Below are 13,670 nucleotides of genomic sequence, written 5' to 3'. Positions count from 1 at the left end.
TAGCTTTGCTTTTGCCAAAACAGATTGTTAAATCTCCGGAATGCCGGGTGCTTATGTAAAGACAATATTATCGCCCTTTTTTATTATGACGCACTTTAGTGTGTTTGTTAATCATTTGTGTGCCGGCTTGCTTTCTTCCGACTTGTTCGCTTTTTCCCATCCGCCCCACTCTTTGGCTGTGCCCTTGCCGGTCGTACGTCCGACTTGCGGTCCGTCGCCGGATCAAGAGCGTGCCGCTGGGTGAGGCCGATAGTATTTCAGTCGAACGAGTCGATTTCGGCAGTCCGACACTTTTATGAAAGGTTGCAAGTCAACTCGCTTTTACTCTTTCCTTAGTCGTTTTTCGCGTGCCAGCTCCCTAGGCCTTACTCCCGCCAGCCGGACAGCCGGGTTGCGGTCTGTAGCTGGTCGGAAGCCGGCTGTCGAAAATCAGATCACGTTACTAAGCCGTCGCGTGAAAGGGTTCAAGCCAATTGGCGAAATGAAGCAGAGTGCGCGAAAAACTTTGTCGGAAACGGCGCTCTTGGCGCATGCTTTTTCATAGCTTACAAAAGGGATACAAGGGATACATACATTCCTGCTCTCAAGTGTAAAACGGTCGAAGCAACCTGACATTCCAGGGACGTTTTGTCTCCTCGTCAGTTTTGCTCGCCTTGTTCTTTTTGGCCTCTTGGGCATCTATGAGATAGTAGGAATCATTGCCTACCGCCTTGCTCACGATGAAGGGACCCTCCCATGGGGATGCTAGTTTATGTTGTCCGGCTGTCCGTTGGATCAGCCGGAGCACTAGGTCTCCTTCTCGGAATGCTAAGGACTTGACCTTCCGGCTGTGATAGCGACGGAGGCTTTGCTGGTATACGGTGGACCTGGATTCGGCCATCGGCCGGACCTCTTCAACCAGGTCGACTCCATCTTCGCGAGCTTCTTTGGCTTCAGCTTCTGTGTATAGCTTGATCCTTGGCGCGTCGTGCTCGATGTCAGTCGGCAGGACGGCTTCGGCCCCGTATACGAGGAAAAAGGGCGTGAAGCCGACTGAGCGGTTTGGCGTTGTGCGCAGGCTCCACAGCACGCTGGGCAGCTCTTCAATCCAGCAGCCGGCTGAGCGCTCAAGCGGCTCTACCAACCGGGGCCGGATGCCGGCTAGGATCAAGCCATTTGCCTTCTCCACTTGGCCGTTGGTCTCTGGGTGTGCTACGGATGATAGGTCCATTCGGATCCCCATCTCCCCGCAGTAGCGCTTGAAAATGCCCTCGGCGAAGTTGCTGCCGTTGTCGGTGATGATGCTATGCGGGTAGCCGTATCTCGCGATTATCTCCTTGAGGAATGTGACAGCTGTGGAGCCATCAAGCATCTTGATCGGCTTGGCCTCGATCCACTTAGTGAATTTATCAATCATTACCAAGAGATGCGTCATGCCGCCTCGGGCTGTCTTGAATGGGCCCACCATATCCAAGCCCCATACGGCAAACGGCCAGGTAATGGGTATGGTTTTTAGGGCGGAAGCCGGTGTTTGCCTTTGCTTTGCGAAGCGCTGGCAGCCGTTGCACTTCTTCACCAAGTCTTCTGCGTCTCTGAGCGCAGTCGGCCAGTAAAAACCGTGCCGGAAGGCTTTGGCCACTATGGCTCGGGAGGAGGCGTGATGGCCGCACTCTCCCTGGTGGATTTCCCGTAGGAGTTCAATCCCTTCAGCCGGCTCGACGCACCGCTCGGAACACCCCACTTACGCTGCATTTGTACAGCTCGTGGTTGATGATTGTATAGGCCTTGGCCCTTCTCTCAATCTGCCTAGCTTGAACCCTGTCATTGGGCAGCACACCATCGGTGAGGTAGGAGAGGAATTCTTGTGCCCATGATGGTACGCATTTTATCTCAAATACGCTAACCACCAAGGCCTCCATCTTTGGAGCTTCCGGTTTCGACTGCGTGGTCGCCGGGTTCGGCTGTGAAGCCGGCGGGTTTGGCTGATAAGCCCCCGAGTTTGGCTGAGAAGCCCCCGCGTTGGACCGATAAGCCCCCGGGTTCGGCTGAGGAGCCGGCGGGTTTGGCTGATAAGCCCCCGACTTGGGCACTGAAGCCCCCGGGTTTGGCTGAGAAGCCCCCGGGTCAGCCGGCACGAATATGGAGTCCGAGTCCGGTGACGGTATGATGGATGGTTTCTTGAGAATTGCCAGGGCAACGCCCGGCGGAATGGCTTGCCGGGTCGAGCCAATCTTGGATAGGGCATCTGCCGCCTCATTGTTTGCTCGTGGCACATGGTGGAATTCACAGCCGTCAAAGAAGCCGGATAGCTGCTGGACGTGGAAGCGGTATGAGGCCATGTTGGCGTCCTTCGCGTCCCAGTCGCCCGATGCTTGCTGTATAACCAAGTCGGAGTCTCCAAAGCAGAGGATGCGCCGCACGCCAATCTCCTTGGCCAGCTTCAGCCCATGGATGAGCGCTTCATACTCCGCCACATTGTTGGATGCGGCGAAGTGGATCTGCAGGACATAGTCCAGCCGATCTCCCTTGGGGGAAGTGATGACGATGCCGGCTCCCAAGCCGTTTCGCATCTTCGAGCCGTCGAAGTGCAGCTTCCAGTGCGTGGAGTCAGGCACAGGCGGCAGGTATTGCATCTCGGCCCAGTCGACGAAGAAGTCCGCGAGGATCTGCGACTTGATGGCTGTATGTGGCTCGTAGAGGATGGTGTGGGCGGCTAGCTCCAGGGCCCACTTGGCAACCCGGCCGTTGGCATCCTTGCTGCCGATGCTTTCCGCCAAGGGTGCTGTGGCCACCACCCTAATGGGGTGCTCTTGGAAGTAGTGCTTGAGCTTCTTGGCCGCCATGTACACGCCGTAGGTGACCTTCTGGTAGTGGGGGTAGTTCTGCTTCGACTGGGACAACACCTCGCTGAGATAGTAGACTGGGCGCTGAACCATCTGCTCCCTGTTGGCTGCTTCTTTGCGTTCCACCACCAGGACAACGCTAACCACTCGGTTGGTGGCTGCGATGTACAACAGCATCGGCTCCATTGAACCTGGCGTTGCAAGGATTGGCGCGGTTGAGAGCACGCGCTTTAAGTCACGAAAGGCTTCGTCCGCCTGCGGTGACCAGACGAATTTGTCCGACTTCCTCATCAATTGATACAAGGGCAGTGCCTTCTCCCCCAGCCGGCTGACGAAGCGGCTCAAGGAGGCCAGGCATCCGGTGAACTTCTGGACGTCCTTGAGGCACTGCGGCAGCTCCATCTTCTCAATGGCACCGATCTTCTCCGGGTTGGCTTCGATTCCTCGCCGAGAGACGAGGTAGCCCAGGAGTTGGCCGGCCGGCACGCCGAACGTGCATTTGGCCGGGTTGAGCTTCATCCGGAATCTTCGCAGATTGGTGAAGGTTTCTCTCAAGTCATCAAGGAGGGTAGGCATCTCCTTGGTTTTTACAACGACATCATCCACGTATGCGTGAACATTTCTGCCGATTTGATCCTGCAAACACTTTTGCATGCACCTTTGGTAGGTGGCGCCTGCGTTTTTCAAGCCGAATGGCATAGTCGTGTAGCAGTAAGCCCCGTACGGGGTAATGAACGAAGTCTTTATTTGATCATCTGGATTCAAAGGAATCTGGTGGTAGCCTGAGTAGGCATCTAGAAAAGACAACAGTTCACAGCCGGCAGTCGAGTCTATGACTTGATCTATGCGCGGCAGGGGGAAGGGGTCCTTCGGGCACGCCTTGTTGAGGCTGGTGTAGTCGATACACATGCGCCAGGAGCCGTTCTTCTTCAAAACCAGGACCGGGTTTGCCAGCCAGTCCGGGTGCAGTACTTCCATGATGAAGCCGGCAGCTAGGAGCCGGGCAATTTCTTCACCGATGGCCTTCCTTTGTTCTTCGGCGAAGCGCCTGAGAGGCTGCTTCACCGGCTTGGCTTCGAGCCTGACGTGGAGGTGGTGCTCAGCCAACTCCCTCGGCACACCCGGCATGTCCCTTGGAGACCATGCGAAGATGTCCCGATTCTCACGGAGGAAGCTGGTGAGCTCGCTTTCCTATTTGTTGCTCAAGCCGGCACCGATGGTGACGTACTTGTCCGGCTGGGCCGGGTCGAGCAGGATCTTCTTGGTGTTGTCGGCCGGCTGGAAGTGAGTCGTCCCAGCCGGGTTGCCCACAGCCGGCATGTCCGCCTGCGCGGCCTTGGCCAAGGCGACGGCGTCGTGGATGAGCTGCTTCTCGGTGGCGATGACCAGCGTCTGGGCCATTTTGGAGCTCTGCGTGGCGCAGTCCATGGAGCGGCGGTAGTCGCCAGCTACGGTGATGACCCCTTTAGGGCCAGGTAGCTTCATCTTCAGGTACCCATAGTGGGGCACCGCCATAAACTTGGTCAGGGCCGGCCTGCCCAGGAGCGCGTGGTAGGGGCTGACAAGGTCCACCACCTCGAACTCGACGTTCTCCGTGCGGAAGTTGTCCGGCTTGCCGAACATGACCTCCGGGGTGATCCGGCCGATCGGCCGGCAGCGGTGGCCTGGCACGATGCCATGGAAGACGGTGGGGGTGGAGCGCAACTCGGCCTCCTGGATGCCCAACTTGCGGGCGGTGTCGCGGTAGAGGATGTTGATGCTGCTGCCCCCGTCGATGAGTACGCGCGAGAAGCGCACGCTGCGCCGGGTTGTGCCGATGGTGGGGTCGAGGACCATGGCGTAGCTGCCCGGCTTTGGTAGGACAGCCGGCGTGTCACGGCGATCAAAGGTGATGGCCTGCTCTGACCAGTTTAGGTACTGGGGGACCGGCGGCATGACCGCGTTGACTTCGAGGGAACGGCGCTGCTGGCTCGTCTTGTCCTCGGGCTCGGAGGTGAAGATGATGTAGGTGGCATCCTCAGCCGTGTACCGGCCACCATGGTGCACTTGGTTAGCCTCGTGGTGCTCGAGGTTGTTGGCTTCTGCGCCGGCTTGGCCACCCGGCCCGCCGGCTGGTGGTGGTGGGGGTGGAGGCGGAAGTGGCTCGCCACTTGTCAGCCGCTTCATGAAGTGGCAGTCGCGGGTGGTGTGGTTGGAGGGGTTCTTGCCGCTGTGGTACTTGCACGGCGAGTCGAGCATCTGCTCGAAGGTGTACTTCGGCTTCCAGGGCCGGTCCGTCTACTTCTGGCGCCGGCTTCCGCCAGCTGCCGCGTGGTCTGACACGGCTGCCACGTGGGCGGAGCCGTACCGGCGGTCCGGCTGGTCGCTGTGCCTCTTGCCGCGGTAACTGTCCCGCCGGCTGCCGTGGTGGCCGCCCTCGGCCGGCTTGTGCTCGGCCGGCCTGTTGTTCTCCCGTTTGGATGGAGCCGGCGAAATCTCGGCCGGCGTGGCGCTGGTTGCTTCAGCCAGCGCGTACTTATCTGCGATGGCCATCAGGGCAGCCATCGTCTTGGGTTCGCTGCGGTGCAGTTTGTGCCACAACATAGTGTTAGGCCGGCAGCCGGCCATGAAGAAGCCGACTGCCTGGATCTCGTGCACGCCCTCGCAGGAGTTGCGTATTTCGCACCAGCGCGTCAGGTATGCACGATCCGTTTCGTCCGCGCCCTGCTTGCACATTTCGAGCTGCTGGGGGCGGCCCGGCCGGCGGTAGGTGCCGGTGAAGTTGCTGATGAAGGCGTCCTCGAAGTCGAGCCAGCCGTTGATGCTGCCGGCTGGCAGGTTGTTGAGCCATGTGCGGGCGGAGCCGAGTAGCATGAGGGGGGAGTAGCGCACGGCCCAGGCGCTTGTTACCTTTGGCGATGCCGACCGCGGTGGAGTAGTCCCGCAGCCCGGTCCTCCGGCTTGGTCGTGCCGTCGTACTTGGGCGTGTCGCGGGGGAGCTGGAAGCCGTCGATCATGGGCTCGTTGAGGATCCGCGGCCCGAAGCACTTGGGGCCGGCTGGCCCTTCTTCCTCCGCGATGCGGGATTCGACCAGCCGGTCGAGGCGATCTCTGGCGTCGGCTGGCTCGATGCGCGGGCCTAGCCGGGAGCGGGCCGGCTGGCGCTGGCTACTGGCCTCTGGAGCCGCGCGGTGCTTGATGGTGGATGGCCTCTCGTACTCGTCTTCATCGTGCCGGCTTGATGGTGGCCGGCTGCGGCCGATGTTGCCACTGGGCGGCCGGCTTGTGCGGCTGGATCCTGCGTGGGTGTTCCGGGAGTCGCCGCGCCGGCTTGGTGCGGGGGAGGCGGACTCGGCCGTGTCCCTCGGACCGTCCCGGTCGGTGCCTGCAGCGCCACGAGCGTGAGAGGCACTGGGGGCATGGGCGTACCTGGGATCCTTGGTCAGCCGGTTGGCCGCCTTCAGCAGCTCAGTCACCCGCTCAGTTTGGCGGCGTAACTCTGCGCCTTCGAGGCCGCGCAACTCCTCCGCGGCAGCTTCAGCCGCGAGCATGTTCTTGTCGGGGGTGTTGTAGATGGGTAGCTCCGTAGACGGAGCCGGCGATGCTGCGCCGTCCCGGGCGATCTCTGCGCCCAGGCCGCCTCCTCTTCGGCGGATCTGGCCGGCTCGGCTCGGGTTGTCGCCGGCAGGCGTGAGGCCGTGGGCGCGGTTGAACTCTCGCTGGGGAGATCTCCCACCGGCGCTTTGCGGCAGCCAGCTCTTCGTTTGCTTGAGGAGGAGCTGGCGGTGCTCCTCCGGGTCCTTCTCGATGGTGGTGGGGTCGGCGCCAGGCGTGAGCGGGGTGCTCAGCTTTGCCCGGACTTCCTCCAGCCGGGACGGTGGTGGCGGCGCCTTTGCGCCCGAGGCGGATGCGCCGGTCTCCTTGTTGCGCTCCAACTCAGGACCGCGGACGCGCGTGGACTTGCCTCCGGCGTCGTCGCCGGTGGCCATGACCTCCTGCATGATGCAAGGGCCGGTGGTGGTGAGGCTGGCGCCGGCTCTAGGGGGAGGGCTTGCGCAGCGCACGATCTCGCGCGGGTAGAGCGGTGGTGCAACGGTGGCGACGTAGACGTCGAAGCCGCCGAAGCTGATGATGTTGCCGCCGGCAGGGAATGGCCGGTCGGCGAAGCAGCCAGCGTTGTCGCCGACGCGAGCCGAGGGAGCCGAATCTCCAGACCAAGCCTGAAGCGACCCTCTCGCCGGTGGTGGTGGTGAAGCCCGTCCGGATGAAGACACCGGCCGCGGACGCTGAAGGCCCCACGGTGGGCGCCAAATGTCGTGGTATCGTCATGACATATGCCATAGGGTGGCTAATCGAGGTGGTTCCTAGTGGTCTCACGGCGGTATCCGGATGCGGGTATGGGCACGAGCGACACGGCGACGTACCCAGGTTCGAGGCCCTCCGATGGAGGTAACACCTCTACTCCTGCTATGAGTGTATATGATGATCACACAGTACAATGGTGCTCCTTGAGCTGTATATCCGGCTGCTCCTGGGAGGCTAAGGTAGACGAAGGTCTCTCTCACAGGGTAGCTCTAAGACTAGTGAATGTGAACTGATCCATCCTCCCCCGCACGAGGGGGGTAGCCCGGCTTATATAGGCACCGGTACTTTACATATAAGTCCCTAGAGTCTAATGGCCGGTATGGCCGGCTTCGGCTCCCGTCCCTTCCCGAGGCGCTGACATCAGGGAGCCGTTGAGCGTAGTGGCACGTCCCATCCGCCTGCTCAGGTCAGCGGCGTGGGAGGTGCTGTCGTTGTCGCCATCATGCTCTGTAGCACGTACGGCCCGACGTACGCCATGATGGCCTGTCTGGCGTGTGGCACTGCTGCTCTACAGTGCCCCGTACTTTACGGGAGATGAGGTCAGCGTGGACCTTTGAACCCGGCTCACCTACCCAGTTCCTTCCAGGTGCAAGACTCGCCAGCCTCGAGTCGGTCCGAGGTACAAACCCCGGTCGGATATGGCTTGTGGAAGCCGGCCCAGCTACGGCGTTGAAGGCCGCAGCCGGGCCGACTAGGACTTAGAGCCAGCCGGCTCCCGAGGCAGCCGGCCACGGCTCCAGCCGGCTGCTCCTCAGCCGGCCTTTGCCGCGAGCCGGCCAACCTCAAGCCGGCCGCTCCACGTCCATTGCCCTACCCGGGGTCTTCCCCCCGACAAGTTCAAGGAATTCCAAAGTGAAGTAGAAAATCAACGTAACAAGAAGATTAAGTTTCTGCGTTCTGATCGCGGAGGCGAATATCTGAGTTATGAGTTTGGCATGCATTTAAAGAAATGCGGAATACTTTCACAGATTGACACCGCCGGGAACACCACGAGCGCAATGGTGTGTCCGAACGTCGTAATCGAACTCTCTTAGATATGGTTCGTTCTATGATGTCTCTTACCGATTTGCCATTATCGTTTTGGGGTTATGCATTAGAGACAGCCGCATTCACTTTAAATAGGGCACCATCTAAATCCGTTGAAACGACACCATATGAATTATGGTTTGGGAAGAAACCTAAGTTGTCGTTCCTTAAAGTTTGGGGTTGCGATGCTTATGTAAAGAAGTTACAACCCGACAAGCTAGAACCCAAAGCGGGGAAATGCGTCTTCATAGGATACCCTAAAGAAACAATTGGGTATACTTTCTATCACAGATCCGAAGGCAAAATCTTTGTTGCCAAGAACGGATCCTTTCTTGAGAAGGAGTTTCTCACTAAAGAAGTGACTGGAAGAAAAGTAGAACTCGACGAGGTTGATGAACCTTCTCTCATAGATCAGAGTAGCGCAGTGCCGGAAGAAGTTCTTGTGCAGCATGCACCGATAGGAGAGGAAGCAAATGATGATGATCATGAAACTTCGAATGAGGAAGCTACCGAACCTCGCAGATCAACGAGGGAACGTACCACTCCTGATTGGTATGATCCCTGTCTAAATGTCATGATTGTGGACGACAATGATGAGGACCCTGCGACGCATGAAGAAGCGATGATGAGCCCAGATTCCAACAAATGGCAAGAAGCCATGAAATCCGAAATGGGATCCATGTATGATAACAAAGTATGGACTTTGGTAGACTTACCTGATAGCTGCAAGGCTGTCGAGAATAAATGGATCTTCAAGAGAAAAACATATGCTGATGGTAATATAACCGTCTATAAAGCTCGACTTGTCGCAAAGGGTTTCCGAAAAATTCAAGAGTTGACTACGATGAGACTTTCTCACCTGTAGCGAAGCTAAAGTCTGTGAGGATTTTGTTAGCAATAGCTGCATTCTTTGATTATGATATTTGGCAGATGGATGTCAAAATGGCGTTCCTTAATGGAGATATTGAGGAAGAGTTGTATATGGTACAACCCAAAGGTTTTGTCGATCCTAAAAATGCTAACAAGGTATGCAAACTTCAGCGTTCCATTTATGGACTGAAGCAAGCATCCCGGAGTTGGAACCTACGCTTGGATAGAGTGATCAAAGACTTCGGTTTTATACGGACTCATGGTGAGGCCTGTATTTACAAGAAAGTGAGTGGGAGCTCTGTAGCGTTCCTGATATTATATGTAGATGACATATTATTAATTGGGAATGATATAGAACTATTAAGCAGCATTAAAGGTTATTTGAATAAGTCTTTTTCAATGAAAGACCTTGGTGAAGCAGCATACATTTTAGGCATCAAGATTTATAGAGATAGATCAAGACACCTAATAGGCCTTTCACAGAGTACATATCAGGACAAGATTCTAAAGAAGTTTAGAATGGATGAAAGCAAGAAAGGGTTCTTGCCAATGTTGCCAGGTAAGGTCTTGAGTAAGACTCAAGGTCCGGCTACGGCAGATGAAAGAGAGAGGATGAGCAAGATCCCCTATGCTTCGGCAGTAGGCTCTATCATGTATGCCATGCTGTGTACTAGACCGGATATAGCACATGTTGTTAGTTTGACCAGCAGATATCAAACTGATCCAGGGATGGAACACTGCACAGCGGTCAAGAATATCCTGAAGTACTTGAAAAGGACTAAGGATATGTTTCTTTGTTATGGCGGTGACCAAGAGCTCGTTGTAACCAGTTACACCGATGCGCAAGTTGGAACACCGACCACGATGACTCTAAGTCTCGGTCCGGGTACGTGTTTATATTGAATGGTGCGGCGGTAAGCTGGAGCAGTTCCAAGCAGTGCACGGTGGCAAAATCTTCAACAGAATCTGAATATATAGCGGCTTCAGAGGCTTCATCGGAAGCGTTATGGATGAAGAGGTTCATTGTTGAGCTTGGTGTGGTTCCTAGTGCATTGGACCCGCTAGTCATTTATTGTGACAACACGAGTGCCATCGCCAATGCAAAGGAACCAAGGTCACACAAGAAGCTAAAGCATATCAAGCTGCGTTTTCATTCGATTCGCGAGTACATCGAAGATGGTGAAGTAGAGATTTGCAAAGTACACACGGATCTGAATGTTCCAGATCCGTTGACTAAAGCTCTCCCAAGGGCAAAGCATGACCAACACCAGAATGCCATGGGTGTTAGGTACCTTACAATGTAATCTAGATTATTGACTCTAGTGCAAGTGGGAGACTGTTGGAGATACGCCCAAGAGGCAATAATAAAGTGGTTATTATAATATCTTTGTGTTTATGATAAATGTTTATATACCATGCTATAATTGTATTAACCGAAACATTGATACATGTGTGTTATGTAAACAACAAGGAGTCCCTAGTAAGCCTCTTGTATAACTAGCTTGTTGATTAATAGATGATCATGGTTTCGTGATCATGAACATTGGATGTTATTAATAACAAGGTTATGTCATTAGTTGAATGATATAATGGACACACACCCAAATGAACGTAGCATAAGATCAAGTCATTAAGTTCATTTGCTATAAGCTTTCAATACATAGTTGTCTTAATCCTTCGACCATGAGATCATGTAAATCACTTACACCGGAAGGGTACTTTGATTACATCAAACGCCATTGCGTAAACGGGTGGAAATAAAGGTGGGATTAAGTATTTGGAAAGTGTGAGTTGAGGCATATGGATCAACAGTGGGATTTGTCCATCCTGATGACGGATAGATATACTCTGGGCCCTCTCGGTGGAATGTCATCCGATTAGCTTGCAAGCATATGAATAGTTCATAAGAGATCACATACCACGGTACGAGTAAAGAGTACTTGTCGGTAACGAGGTTGAACAAGGTATGGAGATACCGATGATCAAACCTCGGACAAGTAAAATATCGCGAGACAAAGGGAATTTGCATCGTATGTAAATGGTTCAATCGATCACTAAGTCATCGCTGAATATGTGGAGCCATTATGGATCTCCAGATCCCGCTATTGGTTATTGCTCGGAGAGGAGTCTCGACCATGTCTGCATAGTTCGTGAACCGTAGGGTGACGCGCTTAAGGTTCGATGTCGCATAAGTAGATTCGGAATATGAGTTGGAGTCCGAAGTTTTTGTTCGGAGTCTCGGATGGGATCCAGGACATCACGAGGAGGTTCGGAATTGTCCAGAGAATAAGATTCATATAAGGGAAGTCAAATTCCGGGGTTCTGGAAAAAGTCCGGTGTTTTGACCGGAGCTTCTAGAATGTTCTAGAGGGCCACCAGTGGGCCCACCACCCCGGGAGAGGCCACATAGGCGCCACATGGCATAGTGGGGCCTGCCCACTATGACATGTGGGCCCAGGCCGGGCCCCCTCTTGGAGATAAGATCTATCTCTAATTTAAATGGTTTAAATTTAGAGATAGAATCTATCTCGAGATTAAATGGTTTAAACGAAGAGATAGAGGGAAGACTTGGGGGGGAATACTTCCCCCCCCTTGGGGCGCCGGCCAAGGAAGGAGGTGGGGCCAAGGGGAAACCCTAGGCCGGCCCCTCCCCCTATATAAAGAGGGGAGGGGGTGGCCGGCCACTTCACCTCTTCCCAACCCTAGCCGCCTCCCTCTCTTCCACCTCCATACGCTGTGCAGGCTTAGGCGAAGCCCTGTGATGTCTACTCACGCTTCTTTTCCTGTAGACAGTGTTGGGCCTCCAAGAGCAGAGGTTTGTAGAACAGCAGCAAGTTTCCCTTAAGTGAATCACCCAAGGTTTATCGAACTCAGGGAGGAAGAGGTCAAAGATATCCCTCTCAAGCAACCCTGCAATCACGATACAAGAAGTCTCTTGTGTCCCCAACACACCTAATACACTTGTCAGATGTATAGGTGCACTAGTTCGGTGAAGAGATAGTGAAATACAAGTAGTATGGATGTATATGAATGGTAATAGCAATCTGAATAAAATATGGCAGCGAGTAAACATGCAACAGAACAGTAAGTAAGCGGTGTTTGCAGTATTGGAAACAAGGCCTAGGGATCATACTTTCACTAGTGGACACTCTCAACATTGATCGCATAATAAATAATAACTTCTTCTCATTTGTGCTACATACACTCTTTTGTTGGATGACAAACACCATTCGTTGTGTAGGGCTACAAGAGCTCCCTCAAGCCGGAGTTAACAAGCGCCACAACATTCGGCATTCATATTTAAGTAACCTTAGAGCATAATAGATCTTTGCAAAATAGCCCGAGTACTAACATAGCATACACACTGTCACCATTACACTATGAAGGGGGATAGATCACATCAATACTATCATAGCGATAATTAACTCCATAACCTACAAGAGATTATGATCATAATCTACGACAAGAACCACACGATGCACACACTGTCACCATTACACCATGCAGGAGGAATAGACTACTTTAATAACATCACATGAGTAGCACATAGACTAGTAGCGATACAAAGCTCATCATATAGATCTCAATCATGTAAGGCAGCTCATAAGATCATTGTATTGGAGTACAGAGAGAGAGATTAACCACATAGATACCGGTACAGCCCTTAGCCTCGGGGGAGAAGTACTCCCTCCTCATCATGGGAGACAGCAATGGCGGTGAAGATGGCGGTGGTGTCGATGGAGAAGCCTTCCGGGGGCACTTCCCCGTCCCGGCGGCGTGCCGGAACAGAGACTCCTGTCCCCCAGATCTTGGCTTCGCGATGGCGGCGGCTCTGGACCTTTTCTCGTACCGTGGTTTTTCCGTCTCGAGGTTTTAGGTCAGGGAGGCTTAAATAGGCGAAGAGACAGAGTCGCAAGGGTTAGGGGGGCCCACACAGTAGGCCGCCCCCCCCCCTCTGGCCGCGCCGCCATGGTGTGTGGGGCCCCTGGGCCTCCCCTCTGGTCCCTCTTCGGTGTTCTGGAAGCTTCGTGGAATTATAAGATGCTCGGCGTTGATTTCGTCCAATTCCGAGAATATTTCCTTACTAGGATTTCTGAAACCAAAAACAGCAGAAAACAGGAACTGACACTTCGGCATCTCGTCAATAGGTTATTTCCGGAAAATGCATCAAAACGATATAAAGTGTGAACAAAACATGTAGGTACTGTCATAAAACTTAGCATGGAACATCAGAAATTATAGATACGTTTGAGACGTATCAAGCATCCCCAAGCTTAGTTCCTACTCGCCCTCGAGTAGGTAAACGATAACACAAATAATTTCTGAAGTGACATGCTACCATCATAATCTTGATCAACATTATTATAAAGCATATGAGATGGATAGAGTGATCTGAAGCAAAAGATTGCTAACAAAAGATGATGACTAAACAAATGAATCATATAGCAAAACTTTCATGAATAGTACTTTCAAGACAAGTATCAACAAGACTTGCATAAGAGCTAACTCATAAGCAATAACTCAAAGTAGAATGCATTGAAGCAACACAAAGGATGATTAAGTTTCAGCAATTGCTTTCAACTTGTAACATGTATATCTCATGGATAT

This window comes from Lolium rigidum, chromosome 3 (assembly GCF_022539505.1).
Source record: "Lolium rigidum isolate FL_2022 chromosome 3, APGP_CSIRO_Lrig_0.1, whole genome shotgun sequence".
In the NCBI taxonomy this organism is placed as follows: Eukaryota; Viridiplantae; Streptophyta; class Magnoliopsida; order Poales; family Poaceae; genus Lolium; species Lolium rigidum.
The sequence above is the reverse complement of the archived record's forward strand: the minus strand, read 5'-3'. Positions refer to the sequence as shown.